Genomic DNA, 18,390 nt, shown 5'->3' on the forward strand with positions numbered 1-18,390 from the left:
GTACTAGCAAGGTCCTTCGGTTTACTGTCTCAGTGGACAGCATCCTTGTAGTCCTTCTGAGTTGCCTGCCCCTTCTTCCAAAGGTCATAAACTCTCCGTTTTTTCCTGAGTTCCAGCCAAAGCTCTCTGTTCAGGCACTCCGGTCTTACTCCCTGCCGGCTCATCTTTTGGCACATGGAGACAATTGGCTCCTGTGCCTTTAAAATTTCCTTCTTGAAGGACCTTTTTTGATCTCTTCTCCCAAGTGATGAGTGACAGAACAAGAGGGAATGGCCTCAAGTTGCTCCAGGGGAGGTTCAGATTGGATATTAGGAAAAATTTCTTTACTGAGGGAGTGGTGACACACTGGAATAAACTGCCCAGGGAAGTGGTGGAGTCACCCTCCCTGGAGGTATTCAAGGAATGTGTGGACGAGGCATTTTGGGACACGGTTTAATGGGCATGGTGGTGTTTTTTGGTTGATGGTTGGACTTGATGATCTTACAGTTCTTTTCCAACCTTAGTGATTCTGTGATTCTGTGAAGCCCCCACAATCCAAAGGGAAATGGTTAGCGACCTGCTACACCACTTAGACACACACAAGTCTATGGGGCCAGATGGGATCCACCCAAGAGTACTGAGGGAGCTGCTGGACGTGCTCACCAAGCAACTTTCAATCATTTATCTGCAGTCCTGGGTAACCAGGGAGGTCCCAGTTGACTGGAAGTTAGCAAAGTGAAACCCATCTTCAGGAAGGGCCAGAAGGAGGATCCAAGGAACTACAGGCCTGTCAGCCTGACCTCGGTGCCAGGGAAAATTATGGAGCAGGTCGTCTTGAGTGCCATCACACAGCATGTACCGGACAACCAGGTGATCAGGCCCAGTCAGCATGGGATTATGAAAGACAGGTCCGGTGTGAATAACCTGATCTCCTTCTATGACAAGGTGACCTGCTTAGTGGGTGAAGGAAAGGCTGTGGATGCTGTCTACCTAGACTTTAATAAAGCCTTTGACACCATTTCCCATAGCCTTCTCCTGAAGAAATTGGCTGCCTATGGCTTGGATGGGCATAGGCTTTGCTGGGTGAAAAACTGGCTGGATGGTCAGACCCAAAGGGTTGTTGTGAATGGAGTTAAATCCAGTTGGCGGTTGGTCACAAGTGGTGTCCCCCAGGGCTCAGTGTTGGGGCCAGTTCTGCTTAATATCTTTATCAATGATCTGGACGAGGGGGTTGAGTGTACCCTCAGTAAGTTTGCAGACAACACCAAGTTAGGTGGGAGTGTTGATCTGCTTGAGGGAAGGAAGGCTCTACAGAAGGATCTGGACAGACTGGATCGATGGGCCAAGGGCAACTGTATGAGATTCAACAAGGCCAATTGCTGAGTCCTGCATTTATGTCAAAAAACCCCACGCAATGCTACAGGCTTGGGGACAAGTGGCTGGAAAACTGCCCTGCAGAAAAGGACTTGGGGCTGTTGGTCAACAGCCAGCTGAAGATGAGCCAGCAGTGTGCCCAGGTGGCCAAGAAGGCCAATAGCATCCTGGCCTGGATCAGAAACAGTGTGGCCAGCAGGAGTAGGGAAGTGATTGTCCCCTTGTACTCGGTGCTGGTGAGGCTGCACCTTGAATACTGTGTTCAGTTTTGGTCCCCTCACTACAAGAAAGACATTGAGGTGCTGGAGCAAGTCCAAAAAAGAGCAACGAAGCTGGTGAGGGGTCTGGAGCACAAGTCTTATGAGGAGTGGCTGAGGGAACTCAGTTGTTTAGCCTGGAGAAGAGGAGGCTCAGGGAGACCTTATTGCTCTCTACGACCACCTGAGAGGAGGTTGTAGCGAGGTGGGTGTTGGTCTCTTCTCCCAAGTGACAATTGATAGGACAAGAGGACATGGCCTCAAGTTGCGCCAGGGGAGGTTTAGATTGGGTATTAGCAAAACTTTCTTCACTGAAAGGGTTATCAAACATTGGAATAGGCTGCTGAGGGAAGTGTTTGATTCACCATGCCTGGAGGTATTTAAAAGATGTGTAGATGTGTTGCTTAGGGACATGGTTTAGTGGTGGAATTGGCAGTGCTAGGTTATTGTTTGGACTTGATGATCTTAAAGGTCTTTTCTAACCTAAACAATTCTATGATTCTATGATGCTATTGTTTCCACTCTAACTACTACTCAAAAGTGCCTATACCACCAGTATAAAAGAACTTCATCATAATTCTTGCTGCCGCTGTCCAGGAAACAGCAAAAAGGAGCTTAAATTAAAAAAAAAAAATATATTTTGCCAGCTTTCTGAACTGGGGACATGAACTAAATTTTGTCATGAGGATGGAATATTTCTTGTTCCCGATGTAGTTTCCTTCCATGTAAAGAGGAAATCTTCAGAAATTTGTGAAGACACTCAAAAAATGAAAGCTGCATTTATTAAACCGAATAATTTTTATAGGAAAAAAAAAATTTACTCTGTAGACACATAAGACCTTGACTTTGGAATCATAAAATAAGGAAGCATTGCCCTTATTTTTATGATTAGTATCTGTGAAATATAGTACATAGTACACTGATATCCCACAGAGATCATTGTTTGAGTAAAGAAAGCAGAGACCAGATATGAAGAGAAACAAGATTTTATAAAAAAAACAAGGAGGTAAAGAGATTGTCCAAATGGTGTCTAAACCATCTACTTTTCTAAACAAACTCTCTCTGTATATGCTTAGAAAAGCAGGAATTCTCATCAAATTCCTATTCTTCAGAAGTTAGTTATATACTTATGTGAAGAGTATCTTCACCTGAATAACACGTTTAATTATTACAAACATTTTACTATTTATCATTATGCTTGAAAAATTACACATTAACCCCATCCTTCTGATTTTGCTATTGTAAGCTAGCAAACAACTGTTAATCTGTTTATACACAAAATCAAGGAAAAGTTGTGAGTTGAATTTAAGCCGTAGTTACTCCTTAAATTCAGGGGATGCTAGTGAACTATCTAAGTTGTCATGCTGAATGATGTTGTAGATAAAGTTCTTATTTTATTACACAGCATTTTGACAATACTTATTAAGGGTAATAAGCTTATGCAAATATTTAAGACCTTGTGTCCACTGCATAAGGATTTCCTAGAACATAACTCAGTAGACTTGTAGATAAATGTGAGATATTATTTATGATATATTGTCAAGTACTATCTCAAAAAGGAGATAGGAATGTGAAAATGATGCCAGATCTCCTCCCCTGACAGTAGTCAGAAAAAAATGGCTGGCTCCATGAGACTGCATTGGTTCTTCCGAAAGCATATAATGAAGTACTCTGTGCAGCAGCTCAACAGTTGGAAGCTCTCATTGGAGCTGCATGTCAGTAGCCAAATGCCTCCTCCTGTCCCTTCTGGGGTGTTGTGCTCTGCATCAACACTTAGCAACAGTGTCTGCCTTCAAGCATAATAGCTCTTGTGTCATATATATGTAGTTTACCTATTGCCAGCAGCAATTGTGACTGTTTTGAAAATCCTAAATAAGAAAAATTGATTGTAATGATTATAGGAGTTACTGCCCAAAATAAATGATTTAACATTTGGAAAATTAAATATAAATTTGTTCACCCACACAGAGTAGCTTACCACCCTTAGGCTAACATTTTAGTGTAAATGTCAAACTCTCCAGTTCTATATATTTGTGAAAGCAAAATAAAGAGATAGGAAAGAAGCTAACTAATAAAAAGAACATGGGAATGAGGAATGGATTTTTTGGGGGTGGGGGGAGAGAGATGTGGTATTAAATCAATTATTCTATTCAAAATAAGACAAAAGCGCAAAGAGATCCATCAAATGATGGGGACATTTTGATAGCACATTTACCTGAACCTTCAGTTTCAAGCCACCTTGCAGAAAAAAAAAGATGGAAATACAGTTCAAATGAAGGTAAGTATATATTTTAAGACATTAAAACACAGGACAAAAAAATTTAGTAATACGAAGGGGATTTAAATAGACTCAATAATAAAAAAGTTACGATGAACAATTACATTTATTTAGAAATTACAGATGTCCCTATTTCTTTGACTTGTAAATTAGAAAAATAAATATTGATATACTTTTTCCATGTTAATGAGTTGGACTATCTCCACAGGTGTAAACAAAAGCATTAGATGAATGCAGAAAATATTTTATGATATGAAAGTAAAAATTATTCTTTTGCAAAGCCTAGGAACATAAAGATTGAGAGGTGATATGGTCACTGTTATGAATACAATCACAGAATAAAATACAAGGGAGAGAGACAATTATGTATTATAGATAATAGATAATAATAGTTCTAAATAAAATAGTTGGAATGGTCCCCCACAACAACCTTGCTGCTAAATAGGAGAGATATGAGTTTGATGGATGGACTGTTAGATGGATAAGGAATTGCTGGATGGCCATGTTCAAAAAGTTACAGTCAATGGCTCAATGTCCAAGTGGAAACCAGTAACGAGTGGTGTCCATCAGGGGTCCATACTGGGACCAATACTATTTAATATATTCATTAATGACATAGTGGGATTGAGTGCACCCTCAGCAAGTTTGCAGATGACAACAAGCTCAGTGGTGCAGTTGATGTGCTTCAGGGAAGGCACGCCAGCCAGATGGACCTTGACAGGCTTGAGGAGTGGGCTTATGCGAACCTCATGAAGTTCAACAAGGCCAAGTGTAAGGTCCTGCACCTGAGTCAGGGCAATCTCCAGTATCAGTGTACAGACTGAGGGATGAATGGGTTGAGAAAAACACTGCGGAGGAGGACTTGGGTATACTGGTCGATAAAAAAATGGAGCTGGCAATGTGCGCTTGCAGCCCAGAAAGACAATCACATCCTGGGCTGCGTAAAGAGAAGCATGGCCAGCACGTCAAGGGGGGTGATTCTCCCTCTCTACCATGCTCTCGTTGAGTCCCCATTGGGAGTACTGAGTCTAGCTCTGGAGCCCTCAGCACAAGTAAACCATGAACCTGTTAGTGCAGGTCCAGAAATTATTAGAGGGCTGGAACACCTCTCCTATGAAGACAGGCTGAGAGAGTTGGGGCTGTTCAGCCTGGAGGAGAGAAGGCTCCAGGGACACCTGATTGCAGCCTTTCAATATACAAAGGGGTTTTTAAGAAAGACAGAGAAAGACTTTTTACTAAGGTCTGTAGTGATAGGACAAGGGGCAACAGTGTAAAACTGAAAGACGGTAGATTTAGATTGGGCATAAGGAAGACATTTTTTTATGATGAGGGTGGTGAGACACTGGAACATGTTGCCCAGAGAAGTTGTGTCCCAACCCTGGAAGTGTTCAAGGCCAGGCTGGATGAGGCTTTGAGCAACCTGATCTAGTGGAAGGTATCCGTGCTCATGGCAGGGAGGTTGGAACCAGATGATCTTTAAGGTCCCTACCAACCCAAACCAGTCTACGATTCTATGTTTCCGTGAAACAAAACATGCATATATTTGCACAGGAAATTAGGAGGACCTTTTTAACAACTAGTGGTATAACTGTTGTAATGGTCTTGAATGAATTTTCTACATTTTTTTCAAAATACTTATACTGTACTTATCCTGTGCTTCAGGCTTGAGAAACAAAAGCCATGCAAGGGCCTAAAAGTTTTTTGCTGTCTGTTAGTCCATAGAGAGAATTCTGGAAATTCTGGCTGTTCACTGTCTGCTGAAGCATGCAAGGTTGGCCTCAGGAAGAAAAACAGTGTTGGACAGATTACATTTGTCATTGTGACATTTTTGCAAAATCTCTAGGGTGGCTAGTGTTGCTCACATGTCTGAGATCACTAGATCATCAGTTTTATTACTAGAAAGGATTTTCCATAAGGTCAGACTGGAACAGGATTTTTGGCTATTTTCACATAGTAAATTTCTTGCCAACATTTGTTTTCCCTCTTCTCTTCCTGTGATAAAGATTTTTAGGCTTCTCATCTTTTGTAAAAACCTTAAATAACTTGAAGTCACTAATTTTTAAAACAGAAGATAGACAAGGGCTGTGCCTTGTAGCTTTTGATATCTCTAGAGCCACAGTATGCACAGTATATGAACAGTTCTGGGTTATTGCAGGGAACAGAACTCAGTGACCAATAAATGTCCTTATAATAAATTATGGATTGATCTCTGCCTCCTAAACACACACAGAAATTGTGTGGAAGAATGTTAGCTGGCTTAGGATAAAACTGTAAGTCAACATTTTAACAATACATATGCCTTAATTCTAGTCCCAATAAATGTTTCCTGGCTCTGTTTAGCATGTTAATACAGACATATTCTTGTATTCTTAGGTTTGCCACTGTTGATGGCTACAAAGGTCTAGCCCAAGGACATTGCTTATAAAGGTATCTCTTATTCAACATTTCAGCCATCAATGAAAAGAGTGTAATAAAACATATGAAAACAAAAATAAGTGTATATCTGAGGCAGGTGGAAAAAGATTTTCAAAATACAACATGACACAACACTACCTACTATTCTCAGAGAGCTTGAAACAATAGATTAACATTAAAATGAATTAACCCACTAATTTCAAAAGATTATTGTAGGTATCTGGTGCATACAAATACTGTACTTATAGAGCAAAAAGAATCATTTAAAAGATAAATGAACTATTATACCACACATGATGCGGAATTTTAGACAGCTATTTAGCTTCAGGAAATTAATTGAAAGTAAGATTATCCTTCAGAACCTGTTCTTATTTGAGAATGATAAACCTAACCAATAAGACATTATTTTAAAATTAACTTGTAATAAATGCAAATTATGTGACATACTCCTAGATGGGTATTACATGGGACATAGTGTTAAAGAACCCAATTTCAAAGTATGCTGAATGATTTTTTTCATTTTTTTTTTAGAGGAGTTCGAGTCTACTGCTTTATCTGAAGAAACCTGTGACAAAACTACCTGCATACTAGAAAGCTGATCCAGCACAGAACTCATGTATTAAAGAAGTGACCCAAATAAACATCATAAATTCATATCAAAAGGATCAGTGGGTAAGGAGATATTTCCATTTGGGATGTTCTTTTTCCGTTACTAATCATAGTGCTTACACTTATTTGCCCTTCATTATCAGCAGTGGTTGTTCAGCTATTTTTACAGTAAAATTCCTCCCAACTTGCCTTTCAAAACATTGTCTTTTCCTATGTTAGGCTTTTTTTGTCATTCTTTTATAAGGGATATGTTGAACAAATCAGGATATGCAGAATTTGGAACTTATTTTTTATAACCTTTTGCTTTTATTTTTGAAAATATATGTTAAAATGCTTGTAAAAATCCTTTCTCACTGGTGGTTAACAAGAAAATTCATTAGAATAAAAATTTACCCCTAAACCAGGCTGGTTTTCACTTCTCTTTGTGAAATACAACTGTCCATAATCTTGCTGAGTTATTTTTCACCACAATCATTTAATGTTTTTTTAATATATATAACTTTTTAAGACCATTAGACATTTTCCACAGAGCAAGTTCTCAGAATGCAGTCAGATGGCTTAGTCCCATGCAGAGTGTTCTTGACAAAGAGAAAATTCATTTTGAAAGGAAATTTATTGGCTAGATTAGCTTCACATTAGCTGATTGTGAACTTCTTGTAATATGTGCCACCACTCACCTTTGACCTCGGTTATTCTCTTCTATGGTTGTGGGTTTTATCACTATACTGGATCAAGCTGGGATGAAGTTAATTTTCTTCACAGCAGTCTGTATGGGGCTATGTTTTATATTTGTCACCAAAATAGTATTGGTAACACTTTTGGGCTATTGCTGAACAGGGCTTACACAGCATCAAGGCCTTTTCTGTTTCCCATTCTGCCCCTTCAGTGAGTAGGCTGGGGGTGAGAAAAGGTTGGGAGGGGATACAGCAAGGACAGCTGATCCCAACCAAAGGGATATTCCATACCACATGATGTCATGCTCAGCAATAAAAGCTGTGGGGAGGGAGTTTTTGCAAGCAGCCATTGCTCAGGGCCTGGCTCGGTGTCAGTCTGCTGGTGGGAGGTGGTCAGTGATTGCTTTAGCATCACTTGGTTTTTTTTCTGGTTTGGGTTTTTTTCTTCCCCCTTTCACCTATTAAATTGTTTTATCTCAGCACAGGAGTTTTCTCATTTTTGCCCTTCCAATTCTCTCCTCCATCCCAATGGGGTGGAGTGAGCAAGCAACTGGGTGAAGGCTTACCTGCCAGCTGGGGTCAACCCACCACAGTTCAAAACGGTAACCATCTGTTGTAAATTTTCTACCAGCTGTTTAAGAAAACTGGAAGTGCTTGCTTTTATTAGATCTCTTTAGCAGGGGTCACAGAGAGCCTGCATCTACTTTTTCAGAAAAACACTACTCCTGTCTCAATATTGGTACCACAAAGCCTTACAAAGCCCTACGAATCTAGAGTGAGAATCCTGTCACTGATCAGCACTGGGAGATGCTACTTACTTGTCTATCTGTCTGTCTGCTTCTGTCAGAAACAAAGTGAGATAAGGAAAACATAGGTGTCTTGGAAGACTTCAGAATAGACAGATAAATTTCTTTTGCATTGAAAGTGTTTTAGCTGGTTTGATTCTGTTGCTATTAAAGTCATGTTACCTAAAATGTGGTACTGTCTGAAAATCTTGAGAGTTTTATTCAGTTTTCTATGACTGAATACAGCATACTTTGCGAGAGATTGTGTCTTTAACTGCGGAAAATGCTACGTAAATGTAGGGTTCTTCTAATTACGAAAAACATCACCTTCCACATCGGCATGTGACGAATAGAGAAAAATGCTTTCTGGCAATCAGTGTAACTCATGAGCAGTGGCCATTACGCTTTCCACCTTTCCGTTTAAGTATTACAGTTAGAAAACTGATTCTGATTTCTGTTAACCATCATACTACAAAAAACACTGCTTTAACTGTTCAGTGAAAACAATGTTCCCTTATTCTTCTAGGATTCAGAATGTAAATCTAAGAATATACCAACTTCTCATGTTTTTTTCCTTTCCTTGATTAAAGCCTGTCATTGATTTATCCTTCTCTTGATTTTCCTTAGCTTGTGCACTTTTTTTTCATTACTATCCAGCTCCTTTATGCTTTTCCTTTCCCATTATTCCTCTGCTTCCTTTCCACTCTCTTTGTGTAAAAAAAAGGTAATGGAAGACAGAAAACAAACTGAATAATCAATTATGAATTAAAAAATATACATTTACTATAAGTCTATAAGGCTTTAAAAAATACATCTCCGTTATCAAAAAAGTTGCATGTTCAAAACCAATACAATCTTACTGCTAAATTTATGTTTGAGTGGTATACACAAAACAGTCATAAGCATGGATAAAATGGTTAAACTATTGATTTTTAAATCATCAAGACAACAGAAAAGAATAGATATGCTTTTGTATAGCCATTAGCCCTTACTAAAACAGAAAGAGGGATAATATACAATAGATAGAAAAGCACTGTAATGAGAAAAAGAGAAAAAGAAAAAAAAAAGAAAAAATAAATTCTTTCTCTTTTTCCTTAATTAACTACACTGTTTAAGAGGTGTAACAAAACTTTCATGATGCAAAGCAGTCCACAGAAGTCAGTGAAAGGCACTATCCATAATTTCATAATGCCAGAGGCAGTGGAGGTCTATAATATATTACAGAAAAAACTGGGGTTAAAAAATATAATAAACTAATAGACAAAGATTTCAAAGTGTGCTTCATTATCATTAGCAAGAATGTTCCTGGATTGGTTAGTCTGTAATTGGAAGAGATTTTGCACCTTTTTATTCAAGCAGACAATAAAGTCAACTATCAGACAAAAATTATATTCAATACCAGCAGATTACTTCCACTCTGTTCCTCTGGCCACTTGTAAATTGCAGACAAAGTCTGTCTGTACTACACCTGCATATTCTGAGAAGCTAGCTCTATGAGAAGTAACCACAGAAAAAAACTTGGCTTGGAAAAAGTCTGTCTATGTTCTACCTGAAAAAATTTAATCTGAAGGTACTTCTACTCCTTATTTAAGTACAGCAAATTTTCTACAAATAGAAATGTTGGTAGAATGAGCTGTCTTTCCCTTGCTCAACTGTGTTGTTGCTTCTGCCTTTCTCTTACAAAATTACCACATCAAAGCAGATATCACAAAGTTCAGAATGCTCCCCCTTGCTTTCTAAACTTCTCAGGGAGGAGTTTAGGTGTGGCTGAATCCAGACTTAGTCTCAGACTTGGGCAATGGTTTATATCTAAAGGATTATATGTATTTAGCAGCAATCTAAGGTTCATTCACGGTTTAAGGGAAATCATAAGATCTTAGCAACCCTTAATCATGGATTAGTTTAACATTGGCAAAGTGAGTTAATAGAATTTACTACAGTCACAACAGTGGCTTGATTACAGATTTGGAGTGATAGTACTATACTTGCTATTGAGTACTAAAATTGATTCACACACAAACAAACAGAAAGATAAATAGATAGATATTTAAAGGTATACTTGTTAAAAATTTCCCTCGAGTTCGGTGAAACAGTCACTTCAAATGTCTCAGCATTTCTCAACAGGACAAGGTTGAGCCTCAAGGAGGAGAAGGTTTCAGCCCAGGTCCCGTCGCCAGCTTTCAGCGGTGGTCCTACAAACTTCACAAACTGGAGAGTTCATGAAACTCTGAGAGGCGTCCCACTCAGAGGGAGATGCTGGTCACAGCCCATTGCAGTCCAGGAGAGCTCAAAGGGTCTCATTTGCGACTGCTGTTTATAGGTTCGGAAGGTGATTGGCTTTAGTCATCAGCAAATTACTGGAAAGTTACTGGAATTCCAGCAACACAGGTATCATTCCACTCGGGCTATGGTCCAGGTAAGGGATGTTCCAAGGCTGTCAGGGGATGACTGGTTACTCCCACTCTCATTACCTGCCTTGAGTTGGGTAACAGGAGTCCTTGGTACAGTCAGTGCTGCTCCTCACCTTAGCCATGCAAAAGTTCCTGGTACGGTCAAGGGATGCTTAACTGCCCAACTCATTGCACAAAGGCCAAGGCCTAACTGGAATTCCTGAGATTGTAGAATGGCACAGGAAAAAGGGGGGGTGGGGAAGGAATGCACCACCACACCCTCTCTGGAGGACTAGAGGACTCCCTTTCTGGTGTCTGTATGAGTGATGCCGTTACAAAACTGTCCTTTGCTTTCCCCGTGCTTCTGCCTAGACCAAGAAAGCAATGAAGCACAAAACCCTTCAATCTCTGCTCTCGTCCTTGTCATACAGCAGCTAAAGCTCTGCCTTTTATTACATAAATCAATAATCCAACTGCAATTTTTAGTCTTGTTAGTAATCCTTCCATTATACACAAAGAATATCTAACCTAACACACTGTGCAGTCCTGTGTCACCCAGTCAGATATTTACTCATTCACATTTCCATGATTTTATTAAATTATCATCAGTCTCAGGCAGACCGTGCCTTTCTGCTGGGAATTACAACCAGTCACCTTAGCATTGCAGTCAGTTTGCTTTTTACAGCAATCATGTTAAGGCTAGAGTTCACACATTTGTCTCTGGCAGGCTTCAGCTCTCAAGGAGAGGGCATGCAGTGGTGGAAAGCAGCATGATCTGAGTGAAAACCTTCTTTCTTCTCCATGATAAACCCTGGCAAGCAGCCCATGACTGCCTATGACTGATGTCCCACAACCGGGAGAAGCTGCAGCAGGTTGCATACTAAAAAGGTGCACAAGGCTGAGGAGGCCAGTGAAGGGGAAAGAATGCTTCAGCTGAAGGAGGAGGTACCTGGTCCAGCAATACTACATAGCCTCCTCCCACAAGTTTAGGAATGTTTCAAGTTCGAGAACCTGCCAACTGTCATCCAGAGCTCTCTTTGGACTGTGCTGATGAAGTGGGCAGACCAGTGTCTGAGTGAGCTCTGGGGATCCTTTCCCAGTGCTCCATCCTCCAGGGACCTGCACAGTGGCACCCCTGCTCCATGGCTGGGATAATGTCGCCATGGTGCAGAACTTTTTGCTGGAATGGGTGAATCTGGACTACAGATTCCTTCAGTCCTGCTGGGAACCAAAATCCTTGATCATGTTTGAAGTCTCTCTTGGTCAAGTTATATGAAAACATGATATTCAATGAAGATTTGTGGCTATATCTGGGCTAAACCTGTGTGCTTTTGGCCAGATTTCCCTTTCCTAGAACATCCTTCAGGTTGGTTCTTCACTGACTTGTCACTTCTTGCCAGCTCTATTCTTCTCTTGCTCTCAACAGGCTGTGGATGGTGGTCTCTACACAGAATGGATGTAGTGCTGTAAGTCAGTCCTGTGCAGTTTATTAACTTCTCTATGGGAACAGAAGATGCTAAACTCCCCCTGCAACCTACTTTTTCTGTCATTTTGTACAGTGACAGGTTTCACAATATTAATACAAGAAGAATATACTATATCAAAACTATTCTGGAGAGTTCTTCCTTGGGAACAATCCTACCAAAAATCTGTAAGCAGTGAGTGTCATCTTACCTCTGGCCATTCCACAGCAGTCAAAGAATACTGGCCCAGATCACTATCTACTATGATTTCACACAGAAGTTGATGAATTCATTTATTCACACCAGCTGAGAAGCTGACCAGCATGTTTTATAATGGGGCAGCTATTATTCAAGAAATTTGCTGAAATAATTGTTAATGTTACAAGATACAGTTTCAATATCCATACCTCCTTCTTAGACATTTCCAGATGTTTTATTTCAATAAAGTTATGATCTTAATTTATTTAACAGAACAGCTCATTAACATTTATAAAAATATTTGATGCTTGCTTTTTCAGCAGTTTCCACTGGATAAAACTTGGTCGTGATTTCTGACTTGTAATTAACTCTGTCATTAACACTAATCATGCAGTTAATCCCAGTAAGTTTTAAATATTTTATGAATTGGAAAATGTTCAGAACTACTCAAGCAAGAGACCATTTTACATACCCTTATCATAGTATGAAAAAGACATGGCAGTGAGTTTAGTATCATTCAATTATTGCGCAGTGTTTCTAACATAAGAGCAGAAAAACAGGATGCTTAACCTAGCTGATGAGAGCTCAAAATAAGGGTGAGTAGGAGCAGAACACCAGAGCTAGAGCCAATCTTATAAGTGATTTAAGTTCTTTTCAAATTGATCTAATTCTATTCTTCTTCTAATGTCTTTTTATCTTGTTATATATTCTCTACTACCTCCCTGCAATTTTTCTCCAATTTGTCAACTGTGAAAATTTTGTTGGTCATTCTATTTCAAAAATTATTCCATTATGTTGAACCACTCTCTTTTTTCTCAAACTATACTCCCAGTATTATTCTGCTGCTCAATTTTTTTCATCTGTATCTACTCTATGGATTTGCTTTCTAAAATATATAACATTTTTATTAAAGAACACCAACAATTTTTGACTGTCTCATCTCATCTAAAATGATTGCATATCACCATATATCACCAGTCAACAATGTTTACAATTACCTCTTGCACTGTGATTAAATTACTTCCAGTTCTTCAGAATAGAAATAATGGGTATCAGACAAACAAACAAACAAAACCCCACAAAAAAAATTTCCTTTCCACACAGCCTCTATACAGAAAATCAGCTCCACAGTAAATTTCAAAATGTATAATCTTTATCAAGAGGTTTTTTCCCAGAAAATGTTAAATTATAAAAATTTTATTTTAAAAACTGTCAAAGAGGTGGCTCATATGTGTGTGAATACATATATACATACATATATATATGTGTTACATACATATATATATGTTTGTGTGTATATATATACACACACAAATAAATGAATGAAAGACTTATGGGAATTCCAGTGCCTATTCAACATTTGAATGTGCAGAAAATGTGGAAAATTTCTGTTCCTCAGTAGGCACCAAAAAAGAAGGGCGGGTGGTAGAACAGGAATGTTCTACCAAACTTGTAAGAATGAACTCGTTAATATGGATGACATGGATAGCAAAAGACAGAAGAGGGATTTGGGCAAGGAAGATATGAGCATAGGAGAAGAGAGATTTGAATATCTTTGCAAGGAACCACTGGAAAATCTCCCAAGCCTTTCTGCCTACCTGACTGCGCTGGATCCTACTTGTCAGGAGAGAAATGGCAGACACAAATGTGCTTTATTTCCCCTGAAAAAATGGAAGGGGAAATTCTCATCCGGGTTACTGTTCATCAAACTTACTGGATCCCTCTAATGACAAAGAGTAGAAATCCCATTTTGAACTAGCCAAGGCCTGGGAGAGATAATGAAAGTCTGTAATTACTTTATGTCTTTATGACACCAGAGCTTATATATGTTATTTCATGTGTGATTAATACTGAAGGGACCTTACAAATAATGTTCATTATTCAGCTTTATTCCACAAAAGTTATTCACCAAAAGGGACAGCTTAGGACTATGAGAGATTTCATAACCTTTAAAAGGGTCTTCGTGCTTTTATGTATTAAGATCTCTCCAGTTACCCTACACTTCGTTTTAATAATCAGATTTGTTGAGTTATGCACAAGAGTTCCATATTAATGTGCAATTAGATGTTAAGATGTGATTAATTATAGTTTTGAGTTTAATGAGTCAATCACAATTGCATGTCTATTACTACAGTCTAAAATACCTCACTTATATTTTGACAGATATTAACGGAATGAGAATAAAACCACTTTAGAGAGTTTGGGAAAAAGTTATGTAGTTTATCTACTGTTCTCTGAAGAATTTATCTTTGAAAGTTAAATAAAAATAAATCTGAATTAAATAATTTTTAAAAAGAAGTTTTTTTAAGACATCTCATCTTTAATACTAATAATTTGTTTTTCACATAATAACTTATAATTTAGTATTAAATTTGAATTTAATTCAGTCAATTGAATTGGTATTTATTATTAAATATCTGCCATAGTTTAAGATGATGTTTATAAAGCAAAGATATGCTAGTCTTTCTGAAAATTACATAAAGAAATCTGATGCTTGAACTTATGTCAATTTTATCTCTATTGAAAGGATAATTTCTATTGATAGGATAATCTCTATTGATAGAGCTTATCAATAAATTAGCAGTATATTTTCCTCCAAATGCAGTTTACAGTAACTGAAGCTATACACATGTTTGGATCAAATGCAGTCACAAAAGTGGATAAATGTAAAAGAAGGAAATATCAAAATGTGGAATGTTGATTTAGTCGAATTAATTGTTTACAGCTTTGCATCCTGAGTTTCCTAATTTCCAAGAAATTTGAAAAATTTTGCTCACAATCTGTAGATAAAATAATTATTAAATTTCACATTGACTGAAATATTTTGTAGTACCCAAAATGTTGTCTGAATTAATTTTCATCTTGTCTCAAGAAAATATTTTTTAGACTGTTCCAAAACTTCTATTACTGCCTTTTCGTCAAATAAAGGAGATATATTATTTGTACAGTTCTTATTATATATTCTTAGGTAGGAAGGTAGGTAGATAGATATCATATCATATCATATCATATCATATCATATCATATCATATCATATCATATCATTAGTTATTGATATAACCTCAGAAGGAAAATGCATGACAGGTGTTTGTGTCTATCTTCCCTAAACAGAGTATGGTAACAGCTACATGCTGCAGAATATTAACATAACCAGGACTCTAACCAAAGAGCATCTCAGATCTATCCTGTAGGAAAAATACTAAGGAGACAAAAGTGCCTTCAGTCAAATGTCTCCCAATTATTTAAGCCACCCAGCTTGAGAGTCATCACTAATCTGTATCCACCCTAAACCAGTTTTGATTCAAAACCGAAACTGACAGTGATGATTTCTTTCCTTCCATACCCTTTATAGGAAAGCCTTCTTGTTATACAGTTTACAGGATATGGAAAGCTTCATTTCAATGCTTTCTTTTTCATGAATGGGTAAAAATGCACATCTTCCAGAAGTGTTCTTCAACTACAATGTTTTAGATTAATGTGAAGTAGTAAGAAGAAATAGATAAAGAACCGAAGAAAACTTTCGACTGCTCTCAAGAAAGCTACGTGTCTGAACTCCAAGGAGTGATACAGGAAAGAAGATCAAGAATGTGATCAGTTTTGCCTCTGTGTTTCTAGGGTAATGAATTTGTACTCATCCTAAATGTTGTTAATCCACAAAACATTCCGCATTAGGCAGTTATTAAATAAAATGCAGGTATAGTCCTTGGAGGCGGAACTGGAACCAAGGTTTTATCTCTGTCTGGTGTTTAACAAAAAGTTCTAGTCAAAATGTCATATTTTCTTTTACTGATCAAAAGAACAAAAAGTTCTAGTCAAAATGTCATATTTTCTTTTACTGATCAAAATAATCCTCTTACTAGGGGTGAAATTCAGCCCCCTGTTGTAGCCTCTTTAATTCAGATGTTACACTTCAACTTGATTCTGTCCCTGGAATTTGGAGAACATCTTGTCCTAGAGTAGATACTTACATTTATGTCTACATCTATGTCTACTGCCATTTTAGACATTTCAGGATATTAGAATAGATACCTTAGGTACCAGAGCATCTACACAGGGCTGTTTTTATTGATACAGAAAACTACACATGGCCTGAATTCACTCTTAGTAGCAACCAAAGGCTGGACACCATGCCCATCATCTATATGGGAAATGTCATCTCTGTTTAGACATGTGAGTCACTCCCACAGTTTATGCATCCACAGTATGATCTCGAAAGCATTCTGGACAAAATAGAGAATCAAACTGAAGTCTAACATATCTTAGGCAAGCACAGTAACCAGAAAATCGCCCTCTCTAGCAAGCATTTAATATAGATCAGAAACTCCTGCTGATTATTCCACTATACTTAATGCTGTGCTTGTGCTTTCCTCATGCACTGACACTACCCAGCATATCAACCCCTCAAACGACGCCTTCTAAAAGAAATTTTAATTCCTTTAAGCCGCAAACTGGTAAGTGATCAGCAAGCCTTTTACTATTCAAATTAAAAAAAAAAACATCAAATCTGACAATCCCAGAAAACAAAGTTTAAAAGACTGATTGTCTTAGTAAACAAACAAACAAAAAAAAAAAACCAAACCAAGACCAAAAGCAAACCAAAACAAAAAACAACAAAAGACTTAGATATGGAAGTAAAACAAGGAGTGCTAAAAACAGCATTTTAGACTAAGGATGAGGTTGATTCTTAAGTTCAATGCTGTGTCATGGTAGGGAGACAGAATAAAATTGTGAAAATAAATATAAGGTGTATTTGGCAGGAACATCTGCAATTTGTACACTTTTAAGTGTCTTCCATAATTGCAATGTTCAGAAAAAAAATAAAACCAAGGAAATTAAGGGTGATATATTACAGTACAATACAAAACTAGATTGTCTGGGGCGTATATGGTAATATACGCCTTCTTAAATTTCTGTGCATTTATTTTGAGTTACATTATTTGGGTATAAGCACTAGTAAGATATGGAGTAATACTATAAAACACTGTCTATTTTAGGCTTGGCTCCGTTTGTGATAATGAGTGCAAAAAACATAACTAATCAATCTACTTTGCTCTTAAACTTATTGGCCATTTTCCAAATGGTAAGCAGGAATGAAGAAAGGAAGGAAAAAAAAAAAAAAAAAACCCAAAACAAACAAAAAAAAACCAAACAAAAAATCAAGTATATTGGAATATGGCTACAATTACAGCAATGAGCAGTTTTTCTTAACAGTACAATTAAAAACCTTAGACAGGAGGGTGGAGAAGGGCAGTAAAAAAGGAAGGGTTCAGCCTAAAGGGAGCATCCTAAGTAAAGATGACTGCATCACTGCCTGAGCTGCTTTTAAGATACTTCTTAAATCAGCAGAATTAAACTATTCCGCTAAGTAGGTTTTTGATTGTATCCAGATATGCAAGTTCATTAAGAAAAAATAATCACAAGCAAAACCAAGCTGGGGACAACTCTGTAAGGTTCATTAGTGTTAAAAGAATATGGGGTAATGTTAGGTAGTTTGTACAGTTACAGTAACTGCCATATTATGTAACCAACATGGAAAATATATTTGGCTGCGTACCTAAATATGTAAGATGTATTCATTAGCTTTAAGGGAAATATCTTCGACTGATGGCAAAACCAGATTTAACAAGCTTTGGACAAAGATTCTTTAAAATAAATGCTGAGGCTGTACCTGTAGCACCTTTTTTGTTACTTTAATGGTGGTGTTTATTCAGCGAAGATAGATTCTGCTCAATATTGTTGCAGCTCAGTAAGGTTAATCTTGCACAGTGGACTGCTACAGAGCAAGACTTCCCATGCAAAAGGTGTTGGGTTTTCTCTCTGTCCTGTATCTCTGTACTAGCACGACTTTATGGAAGATAAATCTTGCTGAAACCTTATAAGTATGGACATTTCCATTGGTATTGTTAAATGCATTTGTTCCAGGAAATTGTCCATGAGTCCCAAACAAAAGCAGAGGAGCCCATATATG

Source organism: Gavia stellata, chromosome 1 (assembly GCF_030936135.1).
Source record: "Gavia stellata isolate bGavSte3 chromosome 1, bGavSte3.hap2, whole genome shotgun sequence".
In the NCBI taxonomy this organism is placed as follows: domain Eukaryota; kingdom Metazoa; phylum Chordata; class Aves; order Gaviiformes; family Gaviidae; genus Gavia; species Gavia stellata.